The sequence below is a fragment of the Mesocricetus auratus genome, unplaced genomic scaffold (genome assembly GCF_017639785.1).
Source record: "Mesocricetus auratus isolate SY011 unplaced genomic scaffold, BCM_Maur_2.0 Super-Scaffold_100037, whole genome shotgun sequence".
Classification (NCBI taxonomy): domain Eukaryota; kingdom Metazoa; phylum Chordata; class Mammalia; order Rodentia; family Cricetidae; genus Mesocricetus; species Mesocricetus auratus.
This window is the reverse complement of record NW_024429215.1, coordinates 4,423,924-4,445,151: the sequence shown is the minus strand read 5'-3', so window position 1 is coordinate 4,445,151 and position 21,228 is coordinate 4,423,924. Positions and strand designations below refer to the sequence as shown.

Genomic DNA, 21,228 nt, shown 5'->3' with positions numbered 1-21,228 from the left:
TTGTATCCAGGGATGGTCCTGAGTGAGCCCAGCGTAGGTCAGTACAGTTGCTCTTATAACAACAGCTGTGTGGAGTCTAGAGACTGGCATGTCATGCCCGTTCCCCATCCTTATTTCCTTCTCACTCTTTCTTCTTTAGTATTCACACAGGCCATAGAAGGGAGAGTGTAACTCAGTTGTTTAATGCTGTGGCCATTTACATAGTTTATTTTACAAATCTTGGACAGCCATAAGAGTCTACATTCACCACAGAGTTGTCTTTTTTTCTTTTTTGTTGATTTGTTTGCTTTGTTTTTCGACACAGGGTTTCTCTGTAGCTTTGGAGGCTGTCCAGGAACTCACTCTGTTGGCCAGGCTGGCCTCAAGCTCATAGAGATCCACCTGGGATTAAAGGCGTGCGTCACCAATGCCCAGCACACCACAGAGTTTTCAAAAGCAATTTTCTGTGTTTTTCATAAAAGCCCCTACAGTATGCTATCCAGAAAACAAACTCGTTTCTGAGTTAGCACAGCCACAACATGACCATCTCCCAGCCCAGGGCGACTTCAGCACTGGACTGTCAATGAACTGACCACCAACTTCTGTTCTAAACCCTGAGTTCCTGAAATGTCTCCGCTCACGTCAACATTGCTAATCGTGGAAATGTGGGTATTTGATTTGCAATAGTGGAGGTCTGTGAGGGAAGAATAAAAATGGCTTTTAATGTCACTTCATCCTAACTGTTCATTGAATTTAATTTTCATATCCTACGCTACTCTCGCATGCTTCTGGCATTTGCTAGTGTTTTCTTGCCCTCGGAACACTTTGTTCCTTTCTTGTTTGAGTTGATTCCCATGCTTTTACATGCTTGACCATCTTGACCATGACTCTGGTTCAGTTCTGTGTACTGGCTATCATTTAACTTTCTCTCCCCTAGGGGTTACAGATATGGTTCGTGAGATGAGTCACCTGCCTTTTAATCTTAGTTTTAATTTCGGTTGGGAATTGGACTTGAGCATCCAAATTTTGAGTGTTTCTTGTCTTTTGCTGTGTTATATTTTAACCCGGGAGGCTGGTATCCCAAGATGAGAAGTTAAGCAGGAGAACTTGTCTCTGATGGGGTCAGAACTCATTGTGAAGGTCAGACCCCGGGGTGCAGCGTCCTCCCGGATGCAGGGATGCAGCTCTGGTCTAGGCTGCAGCAAGCGTGTGTGGAGTCTGTGCAGAGCAGGTCCAGGGCAGCCTGACAGCTGGAGCCCTGGGGAAGGTGGCCTGAGAATCGGTGGGAGGGAGGGGTCTCCTACAGGGAGGAGACACCTGCCAGATTATTGGAGTTTAGGAGACAAAACAAAACAAAACAAAAAAACAGTGGGGAGTGTTATTCAAGCATCCATACTGGCCTGCTGTCCTTGGGGTCCTGGTAGGGTATGCCCTCAGGGACAGCTATTAAGAGCATCACCCGTGCATAATCTTTGTGTTCCCTTTTGAAAGGGCCGTGCCCACCTCCCATCCTCTTTCTTTCCCCCTCTCTCTCCTCTCTCTTCTCTCTCTTTCTTTTTCTCTCCCTCCCCCCCATTTTCCTCTCCCCTGCTGCTCCTGTCTCCGGGGCCGGTTCCCCCCCTTTTCCTTTCCTCCTTTTACGATCCCTTTCCCTAATTAAATAAAATGTCCCTCCGCTTGAACCCTGTCGCGCAGTGTCTCCCTCTCGCGACTCGGGAAACCGAGAAAGAAAGAGGACGCGGTTGGCGGGGTGGGGGGGGGGTGGGGGGAACGGGGTCACGCGCAACCGGAAGCTGCGTGTACTGGGCGGGGCCAGGAGGCGCGGCTCCAGGAACCAGGCTGAAGTGACCGGAAGTTCCACCATTCACTGTCGGACCCCTCGGGAGCCCCGCGCGCTGCAGACCCGGGTGCGGGGGACACGGCGGGCGCCGCGGGGACCTGGAGACTCCGGAGCCGCAGTGTCCGCGCGGGGCGGGCGGCCTGGGAAAGTCAGCGTCAGCAGCAGCGCAGTGGCGGGAACCGCAGCCCGGCGGCCCTGGAACCTCCCAGGTCAGAGGAGCCGCGGGGCTGGGACCCGGGAGGGAGGGGCGGGGCTGTGCCCGCTGAGGATGCTCACAAGGACGCCGTCTGTCCCGGTTCTGTCTCTCGGTCCTGGTTTGCTCTCTGACCGCTTCTCTGTCTGGGGGTCTCCTCTCTCCTGGCCCCGCTCCCAGACGGCCTTCTCTTCTGCTCATCCTCTTCCCCAGGCACGCGCTCACCTAGACCTGTTGCTCATGGAGTGCGCTGTTAGGTACCCAGTGTCCACCGCCTTATCCTTACAGACACAGCTTTCGATATTCTGTCGTTGATATCTTTCCATGGACGGCAGGTTTGAGATACCATGAAGTGGTCATTACTCTGTGTTTCCTTTCCTTTTTGCACATACCGTTGCCAGACTGTTCTGTCATAAAATAACTCTTAATATCATCTGGTAGAGCAATTGCATTGTCTGTTGTTTGCAAACAGGGAATCTTTGTTATTGTGGCAGTTCCAAAGCTGCTGGAATTCAAATTCATCCATGCTTTCTGACTCCCCCGCTTTACCACAAGCCTAATCTCTTGTTCCTGAGACTAGACATCCCAGAGAGCTTTGTAGATAGTAATCACAAACAGTAATAGGAACCAGTGCATATTTTCTGGAGTCCCACACATACGCTTGTAAACATTAATGAAATGTTTTACATCCCATTAATTTTTCATCTGAAATATGTGCAGTGTAGGATGTGAATGCTGCGTTCAGAAATGTGTCTTCATATGCTGTATTCTTAAGTTACATCTCTGTCAAGGCAAGGCCAGCTTGAGTGACGTAAGAGTTCATCAGGCCGAGGTATGGGATTTTATAGTTAGCACAGTCATAGATTGGATTAGACTTTTAGAAAGCATCATTTGAATAGTTAGGAGCACTGACCTGTATCAGGGAAATGCCTTTTTGGTTGAAGAAAAGGTCTCTACCATTGTACACAAGGCCAAACTGTCTTTTTTTTTTTTTTTTTTTTTTTTTTGATTTCAGGATTTGTTGCCATTCAGGGCTGTGGCCTGCTTGTAGGAGGAGTGGGAATGCCTTGATGTTGCTCACAGGACAATTTACAGAGATCTCCTGTTGAAATGCAGCAGTGTGAATTCTGAGGGTGCGAATAGTTTTCTCTCCGTCTTCCCTTGCCCCTGCTCAGGGTTCCTAAGAAACCTGCTCTACATGTGTGTGAATGAGTCTCACATGTCACAGAGAAGAGAGACCTTTTTTTTTTTTTTTGACATTTCCTCTTTCTTTCATGTTTATCCTTTGAGCAGGTGTTAGCATCTTTCATTTTTGTTCCATGAAAAGGTCTAGGTGCTTTCTGAAGATTCTGTTCAGGTCTCACAGTGCTCAGGCAGTCCTGCTCACCTGTGAAGCAGAACCAAGAGCCCTGGATGGTGGAGAGGAGACAGGAGCAAAGGATCCAGGTCGCTAGAGGATCTGAGGAAGGGATGAAGGGATGCAGAAGGGCTCAAGCGACAGTGGAAACAGGACCTGAAATTGGTTTTGCTGTCTTCTATTTCATTAGGAATAATTGCAGAGAATTCCACCGAGAATAATCTCTTCATTATCCTTTTGTAGGTGATTGATGACTGTGTATATAATTATTAATATTCAGAGGCAAATATACTTTTTTTGGCTTTGCATGGGAGTGATGCTGTCCGTCCCTCATTCACATCAATGGTTGTAGTTTTACACCAATATTAAGTGTTAAATTACTAAAATTTTAATATGGTACTTAGAGCCATTTAAGTCTCTTTGGTTTGTCTGTCCTGCATGTAGAGTTTTTGGGGCATTTTTTAGTTCCTTCAGGTGTCTTTTAGGATCACTGTCTCTATTTCCTAAACTAATGCCAACAGGATTTTGATAAGATGTGCTTAATAGGTTTGGAAGTATTGAACTCCATCTACATTGTCTTCTCTTTGGTATCCTGTGGTCTGTTTTCAATACTCCACAGCTATGTCACTACAAGTTTCGTATGTTTTGAAATTGCCTCTAGGAGGCTGGATGTTGGTGGCACACATCTTTAATCTCAGTACTCAGGAGGCAGAAGCAGGCAGATCTCTGTGAGTTCGAGGCCAGCCTGGTCTACAGAGAGAGTTCCAGGACAGGCTCCAAAACAACATAGAGAAACCCTGTCTCTCATAATTTTTTGAAGTCTATCGTGGTTTCTCACAATTTTATAAATTTTAGGAAGATTTTTCTCTATATAAAAGAATGCCTGTAAGATCTTGGTACAAATTACTTAGAGTCTTTCTAGAACATAAACATCCTGTTATATTTCTTCATGTGTTTGAATGAGAACATGCTGCATGAGTCAGTATGTACATTTCTCTTTGGGATTCTGTTTTCTATCTACTGATGATGTCAGCATTCAAGGTTCTTGAAGAAGACACTTAAACAATGATCTTTACTAGGTTTGAATTCTTGTTCTATTTTTAACACAGGACCACAGTGTAGCATGCTGATTGAAGTTTGAGAAGACTGGGTGTGTTCTGCAGTTGTGTGTGTGATTCCCTGGAGGCTCCCTAGTCATTATTGGGTTTTTTTTTTGTGCTTGCTGGTCATGGTTATCTTTTTAATGGTGGACACTGAAACTTCCCTGTATCACTATCTATTTGCTTCCTACAATTTTGCCATTGTGTGATTCATGTATTTGAAAACTTTTATAATCTGCATTCATGTTGATCACATAGCTTTCTGAAAATATGCCATTTGGTCATTTGTTATTGATATTCTTTATTTTTTTACTTATAGATTAGGCTTTCTTTTCCTGTTACCTACTATAATTATGGCCAATCCTATTCACAAAAAGCCTTTTAAAAAGTTCCTCATACTATTTAATTTTTCTTTTATATTTCTTTTCCTTTTTGTGTGTCTCATTCTAATTCATCGATAGCTTGCAGTATATTTCCTTTCTTTATATGTTTTAGTAGTATCTTCTCTAGGTTTTCTTTTGTTTGTTTGTTTGGTTCTTCACTAAACTGCACACCGTCTTACCTGGTGGCTGCAGTGATGTGGATTCACACTGACACCGTCTCTGTGTTTTTCCTCCTGCAATATCTGCCCTGATTGGTTTCATTTAGGACCCTGCGTGTATACTGATTCGGCAGAGAGATCTCAGTCTACATTAGATAAACATCCTCTTCATGACTAGTGCTGTTTATATTTAGGCTGTGTTAAAGATTTTGTGCATTGTCATTTTGGGGGTGTTTATTTCTTGATTTTAATATTTGCTTTGCATTTTGGGGCTTGTTAAAATCTGGTTATTTGTGTATTGTACTTTGAAACATCAGCTAATAAATTTCTCCATTCTGTAGGCTATTTTTTCATACTTTCAGGGTATTACCATTTCTATGCAAATTTTTCAGTTGCACACAGTCAGATTTCACTAATTCATTGCTTTTCACCTATTTTCATTTGTCGTTATTTACCTTTCTCTACAACACAGGTTCATGATTCTTTCTATTGTGTAACTTGAAGTTTTGGTGAAATTCAGTTGGTCACAGCAGGTTGGATTGCTCTGGATCTGCTGCTCTTATTACTTCAGGTGTTGATTTTCTGCCACTGCCATGACGTTGTTGTTCCTGTGGGTCTGCAGTGTCTCCTGAAATCACAGCTGGGATGACTCAAGCTTTGCTCTATTTGTCTGGGCTTTCTCTGTACTGTGAGGGCTTTGTAATTTCATAATTTGTAAAGCATATAAACTTGTAGGAGAGTCTTTACTGTGCCTGGGAAGATAATCATGGGTAGCTTGATTGTCATGAACTTTATAAATCTTTTAACATTGTCATTTTCACAATAATACATTCCATTCCACTTGGAAGTCTGTTTTCCTCATCTCCCAGTGTCATGCTCCATTCCTTTAGTGAATTTATGTTTCTATTTTATACGTCTTTTTTGTGTTTTGTTTTTTTCTTTTTTTTGTTCTTTTCGAGACAGGGTTTCTATGTGTAGCCCTGGCTGTCCTGGAACAAGCTCTGTATACCAGGCTAGCCTCGAACTCACAAAAATACGCCTGTCTCTGCCTCCCAAGTGCTGGGATTAAAGGTGTGAGTCACCAGTACTGGGCTTGGCTAGTTTTTTATTTTATTATTATTATTTTTAAGACAAGATTTTTCTTTAGCTTTGAAACCTGTCTTGGAATGCACTCTGTAAATCAGGCTGTCCTTGAACTGACAGAGATCCACAGGTCTCTGCCTCCCAAATGCTGGGATTAAAGGTGTGTGCCACTACCATCCATCCAGGTTTTTTTTTTTAAACTTTTTTTTATTGTTACCATTCAGTTTTAAATAAATAGAAGCAAAAGCAAGCAAATAGTATCAAACAAATGTTCTACCTCTGTGTAGACATTGATATCTCTTCTTAAGTTCTATTTGTATAAATTTTGTAGTTCATAAGTATTGATAGTTTCATAGGTTTATAAACTCACAATTACCCCCATGTTACCCTGTGTCTCATCTCTGGGTAGACATATTTTTCTTCCAAGTTGTCCTCCTCATATTTCACATATGATTTGGGCATGTTTAGTCCAGGTAGCCAGGCATGTCATATGGCTACAGTGTTTTTCACATTTCATATTTCACTTCCCCATCTTCCAGTTCTTAAAATCCTTTAACTCTTCTTCTGTGATGTCCTCTGCAATTTAGATGTGAGAAGATGGAATTCCCGTCATAGCCTGTTTAGTAAGCAGTCAGTTATTCTTAGTATTTGATGAGTTATGAGTCTCTGAAATAACTGTTCTCCATTGAAAACAAAGTTTCTTAGACCCAGGCTGAAATGACACCAGCCAGTGGTGTGACCAGAATCAGTGAAAGGAAATTGGAATATTTGTACATGTAGCAGAAATGATTCCCTTCCAGAGTCTGTGACTGTCACCATTACTGGCTTTTGGCCAGGTTCCTAGTACCATCCACATATTTTGTTCTGTGGAGCTTGCTTCAGATGAAACCAGAAAGCCTTGTGTTAGACCCACAAAATAGTCTTGATCTTGGAATCTTGTCTGTGGTTTTTCTTTGAATGTATTTGTATGGGCTCATTTGCTTTGGGTGTCAAGGTAAAGCTAGCTGTGTATAGTGACTTGTACCATTTCTTTTTTGTGTGTTACTATTCTCCTTGTGGTATGATTATATGGTTTGTCTAAAGGAAAGAATTCTGTTCTGAATCTGTCCTGTCCTCAGACACTGTTTGAGGAAACGTTTTGCTTCAGTCTAAGCCCTGCTTAATGGCTTTTCTAGTTTTATATCTTAGCGGGTTGAGGTTTTCACTTGTTTCTAGGAGCTTGTGTGTGTGTGTGTGTGTGTGTGTGTGTGTGTGTCTTTCCACAATACTCCATAAGATGACTCTAATGTCATTGGGATTTACTAAAATGTCATTTTTCAACTCTAGTTCTATTACTTGGGGACTGATTCTTTTCAGTTTGGATTAGGTGATAAATGCTTCATCTGTACTTGTCAATTTGCAGAAAGAAGTCTGTTTCCTGGATTCATTGTATTGTTGTTTCTATTTTAGTAATTTCAACAAACCTTTTTAAGTATCTTTCCATATACTATTTCAGAATGACCTATTTTTATGCTTGGAAGCCCTCAGCCACATTGCTATGGACAAATATGTTTCATAATCAGCGCCTATTGCTGCCAAAACTCCTCAGTGTACCTGTGTCTCCCCACTTCTCTGTTCCGGTTTTTCATGAGCTGACGATCACCCTGACACTCTAAGGAAGTGTCTTAGTACTCCATGGATTCTGTCTCACTGTTCATTGATTTGAGTCTCCACAATAGCTAATTAAGGAACAATAAACCAAGTGCTGGTGAGGTGGCTCAGCACTTACGAGCACTTGATGCTCTTGCAGTTTCCAGGTTTAGTTCCCTATCCCTGCGTGGTGACTTACCTCAGGGTCCAGTGGCTCTATTGCCCTCTTATGACCACTGCAGGCACTTCATACATGAAGTGTACAGACCTACCCTCAGGAAAAAAAACCTATGCACACAAAATGAAAATCCTGAAGTCTTAAGAAAGAGAAACAATAAATGATGTAGAGGTGTGTTACATAAGGAATGAAAATGACAAGTCAGGAAAGAACATGGAGGTGTCGCTGCTATTGTGGGAGTATGTGTGGAGCCTGGATGTGTGATTTCAAATGGCCAAACTGAAGAAAGCGATACGTACATATTAGTTTTTATTGTTTTGGGAATTTCAGTCATGCATATGTCATGTGGTAGATCATAATCACCCCCAGTGCCTCAGGTCTTATACTCACTCACATAATATTAGTCATCTCCATTTTCATGTTCTGTGGAATGTACTGAGTCCATGGCAGCTTAGCTCTATGCACACAAGGCCCATCTCTGAGGAAACGCGACTCTGCCTCTTCCAAGGCCAGTAGTTGCCTATCGTATCTCAGGCAGTCGTGTGATGATCCCTTTCACTCCTCCAAACTTGAGCTGGGTTATTCTTGTGAAGGTTTATTGTATATACGCACAGCTTCCAAGGAACTAGTTGTGCAATGACATTCATGTGACAAATATGCAAACCAGTCATCACAAATGCTGAGTGTCATGGGGACATGAGCAAACATTTTATATCAGAGCAACTGGGATCCATTGGCAGCCTGGGGGAAAGTCACCAATCAGTTGGGCAGTTGTGGGAACCAGTAGGCATCCAGGCAACCCTGGAACTTCCCAGGTCAGAGGAGCTGCAGTGGTGTGAAGCGAGCTGGGACAGAAGCAAAGGTGTGATCAGTTCCCTACTCCTGCTCACCAGAACATCTGTCTGCTACAGATGTTTTAATCCTGTAGGTAAATTTTAGATTACATGAACGTGTCCTCATGTTTTCAGTCATTTTAAGATTGATATTTACAGAGGCATGATTTGGTAGAGAATTTGTATCATATGTTGTCTGCAAACATGGTTCTCTTTGCTATTTTTGGCAGATACCGAGCTCCTGGAATTTAAATTCAACCATGCTTTCTGACTTCCTGTTTTCCCATTTGTCTATTCAAGAGAGTGGCCTTTCCCTATGGCATCTTTTAGATGTTAGTCACATAAGGAGCCTCTTCAGATTTCATTGAATCCAGAAGTATATTTTAGCAAGCTTTGCAGCTATGGTTATAAACATTAAGATTTATTAAGTAAACTATTTTCTCCAGTTAATTTTCCATCTGGGATTTATGCAGGCTAGGCCTGCTGTTGTTTGGTCTTGGCTTTGCTTTATTGAGTAACTGTATCACTGTGTGGCTGTGTCTGGCTCAGATCTCATCATGTACACCATCCTGGTCTTACAAGGGACCTGCCTACCTCTGCCTTCAGAGTGCTGGGGTTAAAGAGTTTAGGAATACAGATGTCTCAGACATTCACTTCTTTCGTTTTTAATTTCAGGATGTGTGACAGTCAGTGCTTTGACTGTGAACTGCTCTCAGGAGGAGGGCAATGCTTGGGCCCACTCAGCTGACTTTGTACAGAGATCAGATGTTCCGGAAGTGAAGCTTTCTGGTGTTTGTGTGTGAGACTAGTTTTCTTGCAGTCTCCTTGGCTCCTCCTCAGGATTCCAGGGCAAACTATTCTGCATGTGTGTGAGCTATGTGTGAATGAGTCTCACATCTCATAGTGGAAAGTAAAATCCTTACAGGAGATAAGTGTAAGTGTTAGAGCTCTGAGGGAAAAGGTTTGCCCAGTGGAAGTTCTGAGGGGAAGGAGTAATTTAAGAAATATTTGTTTTTGCACTTCTTTGAAAGTGTGGGAGAATTCTGTGCTAAAACCATCTGGCCCTGGGCTTTTTTTGTTTGGAGCCTTTTAATGACTGCTTTTGTTTACTTAGGGGTTATAGGTTTATAAGTCCTGATTTAACTTTAATAAGTGTTACCTATTGGAAAAATCACCCATTTTTTTTTTAGTTTTTGATTTTGTGGACCACAGGTTTTTTTAAAGTATGACATAATGATCCGTATGATTTCCATGTTGTCTGTTGTTGTGTGCCCCTTTTCATTTCTGATTTTGTAAATTTGGACAATAGTTCTTGATCTGTTAGTGTGTTTAGGGGTTCGTCTATCTTGATTTTCCTAAAGAACTAACTCTTCGTTTCATTGCTTGATTGTAATGTTCTGTTTGTTTTACCTTATTCATCTCAGTCTTAAGTTTAATTGTTTTCTGTATTCTACTTCTTTTGAGTGAATTTAACTTCTTTTTGTTCTAGAGCTTTCAGGTGTGCTGCTTACTTGCTAGTATGTGATCTCTCCAATTTATGTGGGCACTTACTGCTATTAACTTCCTTCATAGCACTATTGAAGCAATTATTGTTACTTGCCTTTTGAGACACAAGCACTGTCAGTTCTCCAATACCCATTATTTTCTTTAGTTTGAGCTCTTGTTCCCATCCCAAGGTTCTCTGTGTAGACAGTTTGGATTTTATATATTTAACCTAGGCAGTATATGTCAACCCCTGTGTGAGGAAAACCTAAATATTTGTTTTAACGTTCGTAGCCACCATTCATTCTTCATATACTTTTCAGACCTGGGAGCTTTGTACTCCATGATATCATTGTCATTTTCCTGTCTAATTTTTTCATTGTTTTTGCTTATTTCTGAATTATTACATATTTAATGAAGCCTATGTCTTTTAGCATTTAAAGTTATCCAGGAATGTCCTTGATATAGTTTGTGTTGATTTTTATGTAGCATGAAAGATATGGTTCTAATATGAGTTGTCGACACATGGATAATCATTTTCCCAGCACAGACTATTGAAAGGACTCTCTCGTTTCCTGGTTTTGCTTTGATGTATTTGGTTTCCATTACATTTCTGCATTGTTTCTTTGTGGGATCTCTGTTCTTCAGTTTTCTGTATGTTTCATCACTTGTAGGACCATACTGTCTTTGTTCTTGGGCTTCAGTATCATGATATGGAGTCAGGTCCTGTGATGTCACCAAGAGTACTCTTTTTTTGAGGTTAATTTTTATATTTATGACTTTCCTGTATCCATGTGACCATTTCCATATCTTCTTCTGAGTATTTGCCTTACGGAATTGCATCAGTTAGTAATATAACCACATGCACTGTTTTGTTCATCGGTCAGTGTGCATGGAGGTCTCGTATCTTTGCAAACTATTATTTTTTGTTTTTGTTTTGTCCAGAATTCCTTAAAATTTTCTTTACATAAGTGAATTCTTCATTACTTATTATTCCTAGATTTTTTTTTTTTTTTGGTTTTTCGAGACAGGGTTTCTCTGTATTTATTGTTTTGGAGGCTGTCCTGGAACTAGCTCGGTAGACCAGGCTGGCCTCGAACTCACATAGATCCGCCTGCCTCTGCCTCCCGAGTGCTGGGATTAAAGGCGTGCGCCACCAACGCCCGGCTATTCCTAGATGTTTTGAAAACAACTTGAATGTCTTAAAATTCTAAATTTCTTTTCAATTTGTCATTATTATATAGAAAAAGTAGTGGTTTGTGTGTGTGTGTGTGTGCGCGCGCGCGCGCGCGTGCATGCTTTGTACTTTCAATAAGACATGAAGGACTTGTAAATTCTAAGATTTTCCCATGGTGCCTGTAGGGAGTTTGGTGTATGATCATATCATTAAAAAGGAGTTTGGTACCCTTCTTTCTTCCATATATATCCTTAATTTGTTTTTATTATTAAAATTGATCTAGCTCACTCTTAATGATTTTTGATTCAGTAGGACTGGAGAGTATATGTATCCTCCTCTCTTTATAGTTTTCCTGCTAATGCTGTTTATCTTTTCTCTGTACTTCACTCTTGGTCTCTGCGTTTTACTGTGTTCAGCTGTGTTCCATGTCTTCCTGTTTCTGTTAGGAGTTAATCACAAAATCTGCTGAGGTTTGTCTTATGACACTTCAATTTTTACTGATATTTTCATATCAAACACCTTTATTATTGTGTGAGTTTCTGTTTTTAGTATTCTTGTTGGTAAAATTACTATTAGTCTAATATTCTCCAGTTCTTTGCTATTCATCCTTTTTTTTTCTTTTTAGTGTGAAGTGCTTTATTTGCTGTGTCATCATGGCAAATTTCACTTTTTTTCTGTGTATACTTTTCCTCTGATTATTATCTGCGGTGCTGCTTGAGGGAATGACCTTTGTTTTTTCATAAACTTCATATGCCCTTCCTTCTCCATGAATTTTAGGAGGCAATGTTTCTGGGTATAAAGATTAGGTTTCTTTCTCCACTCCAAATGTATCCTTCCGTGCTGTCCTGTTTGTAGGAATGTTGACAAAATTTCTGGTATCATATTGGTTTTGGGGTCTTTTTATGTGGCTTGGCATTGTAATACATAGAAGAATTGTATTACTTCTAGCTTTGTGTTTTTTGACACCTTAATGTAAAATTTCAACAAGCATTCCAGTTTTTCTTCCAGACCCGGAAACTCAGAGAACAACAAGAAGAAGAATGAATGCTCCTCTGGTAGATGCTTCCCAGGTCCGTGTCATGTTCATTATTTCTTTGAAATTTGTTTTTATTATTGAAACCATTCAAGACTAATTCTCTACCTCTGGTAATGTTATCTAAAGTGTTTTTCTTTGATTTTTCTTCTTTTTCCTCTCCAATAATCAAGAGGAAGTATACATCTTTCATATACATAGCACTACCTTTCCCATTGTATTTTCATTCCATTGTTTACTTCGAGGACATAAATTTTCATAGATTAAGACCTGCTGTTCTTTAAGAGACTCTATGGCAAGTGGTACTCAAAGAAATACATTGAAGGCCAGTATCTACATAAGATGAACGTGTGTCCTTTTATAATAGTGCAGAAGGAAGTCCTCACCTATGATGTAGATTGCATTCCTGGGATGGTCTGGTTTCCAGAAGCAGGCCTATGAATGTGGACATGAAAATACATGGACTTTTTCAATGATATCACTGAGAAATGTGTGGAAAAACAGAAGAGATTCACTGTCTTGAATCCCAATAATAAAAATACAGCATCCTAGAGAGTACGGATGATAGAAGGAATAATTGACTTGCTTTTTCCATAAAATTGGTTTGTCTGTGAGCACTTGCAGATTGTAGAATACTCGTTTCTCCCTTTGACATTTAATATTACACAGTGATTTTGGGTGTTTTGCCACATCAAATCTTTTCATTAGAGAAGTTCTGATCATATCATTCTTCATGCTCAGTTGTAAGTTGTCAATAGACTGATAATTATTTTCTGTTTTTCTTATGTTTTATTTTTCAGAAGGGCATAAGCACCAATGTCTCCACTTTTGTATTGTATCGTGTGGAATATACTGGCAGTAATTTTCTGGAAAGAACTGAATTGGTGCTGTGCATAAGCATCAATTTTGAAGCATAAACAAATGCCCACTTAGTCACTTTACTCTTCTTTTCTTTTGGAGGTATAAGGCTCTCTCCACCCTGTTTTTCTTCTCTCTGAGGCTATGAATTACTTAGGGAGATCTTCTGGAGAGTTGTGGAGATGAACACATTTCTGTTTCTCTATTTTTTTTCTAATCAGAATGTATTACATTTATTCCCAAAATAGATGCAGCCCATGCAATTTTAAAAATCAGCCCATGTAATTTTACATGTATCATATAATCACAATTAGGAAAAATTATAGGCAAATATAGAAAAAGAATGAAAAAGCGTGGCTGGTGTGAAAAATCTACTGTTTTTCTCTTCTGTCAATGCTTCTGTGTTGTCTATTTTTCTCTTTTTACAATAACATTTTATTTAGGGCTGTGAGTGTTGTGTTGTCGTCTGTTTTTCTCTTTTTACAGTAACATTTTACTTAGGGCTGTGAGTGTTGTGTTGTCGTCTGTTTTTCTCTTTTTACAGTAACATTTTATTTAGGGCTGTGAGTGTTCTTCTGCATGATTGTATGCACGCTGCACGATGCATTATGCACCTGCATCCCTGAGCTCAGCACCAAAGCCTTGGCAGCGAAGTGTAGAAAAAATGAGCTGCCCTGTATGTAGAAACATACCTCTGAGCCATTTATCTAAACCCAAGGTTTACATCCTGTTGTATATTTGAGAGACAGATAGTATAGAACCTGGCATCTTCTACTTTCTCAGAAACGAAGGAAGAATTATAAATAACACTTAACTGTGTGACCTGAAATCCTGTTAGATGGCTGACCTTAAATACCGAAGAATGGAGTTGAAACCAAAAGATTAGAGTTTTCAATTGAGCCAATCTCATGAGTAGTAACGTGTTCAAAATTAATGAAGAACTACTGTGATTCTCACAAAACTTATTGTTTCAGTCAGAGAAAATGTTTCTACTGCATCTGAATGCATTGTGCCAAATGCCATTTTCCACATATTTCTAACAAATCTCTAGTGAAATACCATATAGAATTCAAGAAATTATTATTATCTGTACTGTTGTGTCAAATTTTAGAAAAATTTACGTAATGTTAATTCTCTGTTTCTGATTTTTCTATTTGCTTAGTGATTGTGAAAATATTCTCATAAAATAACTGCACAAAGTATTTGAGTCTAACCAGGTGGTGGTGGCATACACCTTTAATCCTAGCACTCGGCAGGCAGAGGCAGGTAGATTTCTGTGGGTTTTGCAGCCAACCAGGTACAAAGTGAGTTCCAGGACAAACTCCAAAGCTGCACAGAGAAACCCTGTCTCCACCGCCCCCCCCCAAAAAAGTATGTGAGTGTATGTGTTGTTCAGAATGTTGGTTGTACATGCTGACGTTACACTCCTTACTGTTTAAAGAAAACACTCTGGTTTAAATTTCTCCATGAATTCTACATTCTGTATTCTATACCTTTGTTTTAGAAAGGGTGCAGCATTGCATCTAGGACTCAGGATCTCAACTAAACATGTTAGAATACAGTATGGTGTGCCTGGGTGCAGATGAGATCAATGCAGTATCCGTAGTTGAATAATGTCGACAGTTGTAGAATTTGGAAGTACAGTTCAGTTTTGCTTATCATAACCTGAACATCTTATATTGACCTGGGGATCCTACTTGATATTAACACATACTTCATAAAGGTAGGTTCCTGCAAGTAGACCTCACAATTGTGTTATATTCCCTAAAAGTTTGCTCATTGTGAGACTGTTGTAATCTTTTTTTCATTGAGGTAGAAAACACTATACAGACAATGACTATTTTGAGAACCATCTATCACTACAATTAAATATCAGTTTTACTTTATGTATGTGGCTATTTTTTGCCTGCACATGTGAATATGTGCAGTGTATGCCTCCTCTCTTGTCAAGTTCAGAAGTGAACATGGGATCCCATGGAGTTAAGGTTAGATTCTGTTGTGTATTGCCGCAAGTGTGCTGGGAGCAAATTCTATTTTAAAAGACTGCAAGAGTCCTTACAGAATCCACACAGTGGAGCCCATTTGCAAATGCAGCAATTGTGGCAAACCCTTTGTCCATTGCTCAGGTCTTAGAAAACGTCAAAAACTCATGAAGACAAGAAACCTTAATATTGTAAGCATGGAAGCCAGGCAGTGGTGACCTATGCCTTTAATACAAACACTCGGGAGGCAGATGCAGGTGGATCTCTGTGAGTTCAAGCCCAGCCTGGTCTACAGAGTGAGATCCAGGACAGCCAAAACTACACAGGGAAACACAGTCTCAAAAAACAAAAAGGATGTAAGCATTGTCAGTCTATACATTGTCTATGAAAGAACGAACAGCAGTGAATAACATCTAACACAGTTCTGAAGCCTTTTTAGAAAACCTTGTCTTTGAACAAATGCCATGCTTCATCAATGTCACAGAAGTGTCTCTAGTTCTTTAATGTCTTTTACCTAGAAATACATTTTGTCCAATAGCACATCATATATAATTTTCCATTGCAGCATCTGGTAACATTCAGGGATGTGGCTGTGGACCTCTCGCAGGAGGAATGGGAATGTCTAGACTATGCTCAGAGGGCATTGTACATGGATGTGATGTTGGAGAATTACAACAATGTAGTCTTTGTAGGTAAGAATGCCCTTCTCTAGAATTCTTGATTCATCCTCTTTATTTGCCTCTTTTGTTTATATGTAGTCTATCTGAACTGTCTGGACAATCCCAGAAATAACAGAGATTCTGGTTATCAACATAACTCTTTCATGGTGCCTACTTTACATCATCCTGTGTTCCCTAGAAGCGTGAAGAATGCTATATTCCGTTATCACCCCAGTGCTCCTATCTTGTTTTTAAAGAAAGCTAAATATTCAGAACATGGAAATGTATTGCATTACACATAATAATTGGAATATTTTTATTTTACTACTGGATTAAACTATTCATCTGTTTCTGATTTTTCGAATTCAGGAGGTTTTAAATAAAAAAGAGCTGTTGGTAGAGAGTGTGGGTTTTTGCTTGGTTTATTTATTTAGATTTTGAGATGTATTCCTTATGTTTAAGCCTGAGAATACACGATTTTAACCCTAGCAGTAGAGATGCTCAAGCAAGAGGGTATGTGTTAAGTTCCATTACAAGTTGGGTTACATAATGAGTTCTTAGCTGACCAAACCTACCCAGTGTGCCTGTGTCTCAAAAACATTTTCAAGAAAATAGCTGAACATTGTTCCTATGATCCTCCAGGTAGCTCCTCTAATTATTGCTTGATCATCTATTTGTCCTGTCTTCTGCAAGATAGACAGTATAGCTAAAAATGAGAAGGCTACTGTCTGTCCTTGTGGTTTGATATAGATAAGAGTTGAGGTTCTTCTGAGCATCCTTTAGTGATGTGAGGCAGAAAAGACCTGGGGTGAGAGCCCTAACCCCAAGAATTAGTAGTTTATATTTCTTAGAAAACAGGCAAATCAGTTATTAAATCTTATACTCATGCACTAATCCCTGTTTTCCCTCATTGTGCTAATTTTCCAGGGAACCGTTGCATATGTTATAATTATGAGAAAGTCTTGGATCAAAGCTCCATGCACATTGTCCATCAGCATACATGTACCCAAGAGAAGCCTTATGAATGTACTGAGCCTTGCAAAGTAATTCATGAATTCTCCCAATATAAAGATAATACTAGGGATAGTGCAGAAATCTGCAACAAGTACGTATTTGGTAACCACAGTGATGGTTCTGTTGAATCATTAAACAGACATAAAAGTGGAAACTCTGTAGAAGAACCTTGCAAAGGTAAGGGCTGCGTAAACTGTTTAAATTTGTGCTCCATCATTAGTCAGAATGAAAGAGTCTACACAGTAAGGAAAAAATCTGAAAATACAAAACATGATAAATCTTTTGACTCTAAATATGATCTCATGCTGAAAAGAACCAATACTGGGAAGAAACTTCACCAAAGCTGGAAATATGGGAAAAGCTTCAAGGCAGATTCAAGTCTTAGTAGACATCAGAGAGCTCATACCATACAGAAACACTATAAATGTACAAAATGTAGTAAATCTTTTCTACGTTTGTCACAAGTTAAAGTACATTGCAAGTTCCACTGTGGAGAAAAACCCTACAAATGTACAGAGTGTAGTAAGTGGTTTTATCATACATCAGAATTTAAAAGACATTGCAGAGTGCATTCTGGAGAGAATATTTACAAATATAATGAAAGTGACAAATCTCTTATCACAAAGGACCATCTTAGAACTCATCAGAGACTTCATACAGGAGAGAAATCTTATAAATGTAATGAATGTGGCAAATCTTTTACTCAGAGAAGTAGTCTTAGAACTCATCAGAGAATTCATATGGGAGAGAAACCTTACAAATGTAGTGACTGTGAGAAATGCTTTACCCAGAGAGGCCATCTTACAAATCATCAGAGAGTTCACACAGGAGAGAAACCTTACAAATGTAGTGAATGTGACAAGTCCTTTACCAAGAAAGACCATCTTAGAATTCACTACAGAATTCACACAGGAGAGAAACCATATAAATGTAATGGATGTGAGAAATCCTTTACCCAGAAAAGCAGTCTTATAACTCATCAGAGACTTCATATAGGAGAGAGACCTTATAAATGTAGTGAATGTAACACATGCTTTACCCAGACAGGCCATCTTAAAATTCATCAGAGAATTCATACCGGAATAAAACCTTACAAGTGTAGTGAGTGTGACAGATCCTTTACCACAAAGGACCATCTTAGAACTCATCAGAGACTTCATACAGGAGAAAAACCTTATATATGTAGTGAATGTTGTAAATCCTTTATCAGTTGCTCAAATCTTCGAAAACATCAGAAAATTCATCAGGACAGAAACTCTATAAATGTACTGAAAGTGAAAAATCCTTTACCAGCTCCTCATCTCTTAGAGGACATTAGAGTTTTCATACAGAAGAGAAACCTCACGAAAATAGTAAGTGCAAGAAACCTTTGCCCACAAAGTCACCCTGAGAACACCTCAAAGAATCTATGCAGGAGAGAAACTTTACAATGTAATATATGAGGAAAAGTCTCTTCTGTCTCACAGGTCTACAAAAACCTCTGAAAATTCATACAGGGAAGAAGAGTTTCCAAAAGAAATATTGTGGCATATGCCTCATTCATACTTTGCCTTAGCAATACTTTAGATTTCATGCTACAGAAAAATTGTGAACATGAGAAAGTTGTGAAAGTTTTGAAGTAATGGTCGAATCTTAGAATACATCAAGAGTTTATACTGAAGGAAATTCTAAAAATATGACAATGTAAGAAAATTTTCATTAAAACTTGTGCAATCTTAAATACTTCACAGTGAAGACAAAATGCAGAAACCTGAAGGATGTGCTGTTTTCCTGGGACTGAATTGATCTGTCTTGGATGAGAGCTGACTAAGGCTCAAAATAACTTCAGGAAATCCCTGAAACTAACAGGATTCAGTATGCGTAAGTCAAATGAAGAAACTCAGATAGGTCATACTGCCTGAAGAGGATCTGACAAAATGATTTACCAAAATAGGATGGTCTTTAGCTTGTAGATGTGCCTGCAGGTGTGCAGTGTGCCCCAGGTTGCCTGTATTCATATACTCTACCCCACTTGTTGATTGGAGCTTCATGGTTACAACTGTCCTTGAGTCCGCTGGGCTCCAGGAGGCAACTACTTCACCACATTCCTCTGTGTAACCCCAAAATAAAGATCATTGGTTCTACAAGTTTGACTTGTTTGTCTTTTCACTTCCTTGTTGAGGTGGGTAGATGCACATCTATGTTGCATCTCCTCAGGACAAGTGTCCTATTAAGTATATGCTGAAGTACTTGTTCTCAAAACTTGCTGTATAACAGGGAATAAATAACAGAGGGAAAATATTTCAGTTGCTAAAGTAGTTAAGCCTGGGACAGTGAGAGACATCATCCAAATTGGGCTGTGTCCCTACGTGGCTCTGAATTCCACATAATTCAACCAAGCTCCAATGACCCTCAGTTCAAGGGTACCCATGGCCTCATAATACCACTTTGGTGATCTTCGGTCCTGCCGTACCTTAAAATTCCATTCTATACAACCCAAAGGAATACATTAATACATTGAATTTCAGTTCTTTTTGTTAAATCAGTTAAACAATCCTAATATTGTAGATTTCCATGAACATTTATCACGAAACATAATAAGGCATTACAAAGGACTCACTTTCAGCTTAATGTCATGGATCAGTCCATTTGTACAAATCATGAAAATACGAAATGATAAAGAAAATCTATGAACTAGACACAATGCCCATGCTCATGTTAGCTTAGAAATCCCTGAAAATATGCTGAAATATTCTTTTGAAGTACTGAAAAATGCTGAAAAATACTTAGTTCAATTCCAACTCATTATATTGATAACTATGAACAAACCATGCCAATACATAATTTTTCAGAGATTTTAATACAAGAAGAAAGTTATATTCAACTCATGAGAAAGTATGATTTGGGAACATTTTGGTGTTCTCAGTATTGGAGTTTGTTGACACATAGGCACTTGGTTAGTACAATCTTGGGTAAATTCTGGCTGTTAGTTTCAAATGGTCATATTTTGTATCAGTTGCTGGTGCATTGAACCTAAGACAGGAGACAGTGGAAAGTTAGATTTCAGGACTGGCCCCTAAGAATATGGAGATTGCAATCAGATGTATGGACTTTGAAGATTCCAATTAAGATGTTCAATGATGAAGCCCCTCCAATTGAAGACCTTGAGATTATCCTGTGTTGTGCCAAATTTGTAAAATGGTGTGCCATTAAAAGACATCTCACCTTTTACTCATAAAAACATTTTTTCATTTGGTGACCATTTATATATACTGTTCTTAGTTGTGGCAGAAAGCATGTGGCAAATCTGTATACACCGGGTCCAAGGTAGCCTAAGATGAAGCAGTAAATAGAGAAATGAAATTGGTTTTGCCCATTCTGTTTCTTTGGAAGTAGATATGGTATATGTTACTGTAAATAACCGCAATATTCTATTGTACATGTCAATGAATTTATATTAGTATTTATAATATAAAAATATACATATATATGAATTTTGGGTTTTTTCTCTTTTATTTTTAGAAACACTATTGTTTACGTATCTATCCCCCATTCCTTCGCCCTCCTATCCTCACATGCTTCCCACTGACACCCCCAACCCATTCACCACCCACTCCCCAGGGATAGTGAGATCCTCCACCGGGAATCATCAAAGTCCATCACATCACTGAAACCTCCTTTCTGTATCTTGGTTGCCATAGTATCCACAGGAAATGGGCTCCCAAAGTCCATTTGTGACCTAGGAATAAATCCTGGGTCCATAGACTACCTTGGCCTCTTAGCTGATACCCACATTCTGAGGGCTTGGTTCGTTCCAATGCTGGTTCCCCCGCTTTATGATTAGGGTCTGCGTTCTTTCATTAGGTTGGGTCAGTTGTTTTTGCGAGTATCTCCAGTTCTCTCTTGGTTCATTTGGTCGTCTCCCTCTCCATAGCGGGATTCCAGAAGTATGGCACAGTACTCAGCTGTGGGTGCCTGTTTTTGCTTCCATCAGCTACTGGGTCAAGGCTCTAGGAATGGTAACCAAGGTAGTCATCAATCTCACAAGGGGAGGGCATCAAAGGCAGCCTCTCCAACAATGCCTAGATTCGTAGTTGGGGTCATCCCTGTGTATTCCATACCATTTCCTCTGTTCCTCTGTTGTTAGATACAGTAAATGAAGACATGTTTCTGAATGCTGTATTTACATCTTAGACTGAGTATGATGATGATGGAAAATTATTGGAATGTAAAATTTTGATGTTTATAACCATGTGTGCAACTGTATGAAATATATTTTGTTTAATCATATCTGCATTGGTTCCTCATGTC

At 39.4% G+C, this 21,228-nt stretch overlaps 1 pseudogene; it reads left to right on the top strand.

The window, feature by feature from the left end:
- Nucleotides 1–1,805: 1,805 nt before the first annotated feature.
- Nucleotides 1,806–19,064, top strand: LOC101827989 (annotated as a pseudogene).
- Nucleotides 19,065–21,228: the final 2,164 nt, after the last annotated feature.